This window comes from Orycteropus afer, unplaced genomic scaffold (assembly GCF_000298275.1).
Source record: "Orycteropus afer afer isolate SDZICR_OR568_19922 unplaced genomic scaffold, OryAfe1.0 scaffold00532, whole genome shotgun sequence".
Lineage (NCBI taxonomy): Eukaryota > Metazoa > Chordata > Mammalia > Tubulidentata > Orycteropodidae > Orycteropus > Orycteropus afer.
In genome coordinates, this window is record NW_006922119.1 from 1146973 (window position 1) to 1147902 (window position 930).

A 930-nucleotide genomic window follows, 5' to 3' on the forward strand; every position below is an offset into this window, starting at 1 on the left:
CTTATTCTTACAATTTGGAGGCTTTAAGTCCAAGTTCAAAGTGCCAGGCTCTAGGGGCTGGGTGAAAGCCCCTCAACCTTGGGGTCCAGCTCTGCCTCTTGCTCCCGGCCCATTGGCGCTAGAGGCGTTTCTTCACTCAGACAGCTGCTGGCTGCTAAAGCTGAAAAACCCAAGGTCGACAAGTGAAAAGGCACAGTCCTGATGTTACTGTGGCAGGCTGTTAAGTCCATTGTAAATCCCAAGGTCGGCAGAGCATAGCAGGCTGCTGAGCAATGACATGGCTACATGCAGGGTCCAAGCATGCCATATGCTAGAGACCATTCCCAAGGCTTCTCCTTATATACAGGAAGCAAACCATATCCCAAAGGCAGCTACCCAGCTGCTTGTGGTAGATCCCACCATGGAGTTGATTGCCAGTCTTGTCATGGGGAATAACTACCACCAGCTGCCCAGCCACTCAACCAGGCCCAGCCAAGTTGACACACAAACATAACTACCACAGGTGGGATGCAACATTCTTACTCAGGTCACAGCCCTGATCCCGACAAAAGTGGAGTTTCCCTGGAGTGAGACCTGTATCACCATTTATCTTACAAGAGGTAAATGGACAGAGAAGTGAGCAGCAAGGCACCTACCACTACTGAGGAAGAAGAGTGAAGTGCATCCTTTAGACCCAGGGTCCCTGTGCTGACATATGAAGATCTCCAAGGGATACTGTTTCCACAGACGTTGAAAGGCTATGAGGACCCCCAGAGCCCACACAGAGAAAGCCTTCTCCTAAAGCCAGTGTTCTAAATTCAGACTTCTAGCCTCCTAAACTATGAGAAAATAAATTTCTGTTTGTTGAAGCCATCAGCTTGTGGTATTTCTGCTATTGTAGCACTAAATAACTAAGATACATCCCAAAAACTTTACCACCTGAGAAAAGTG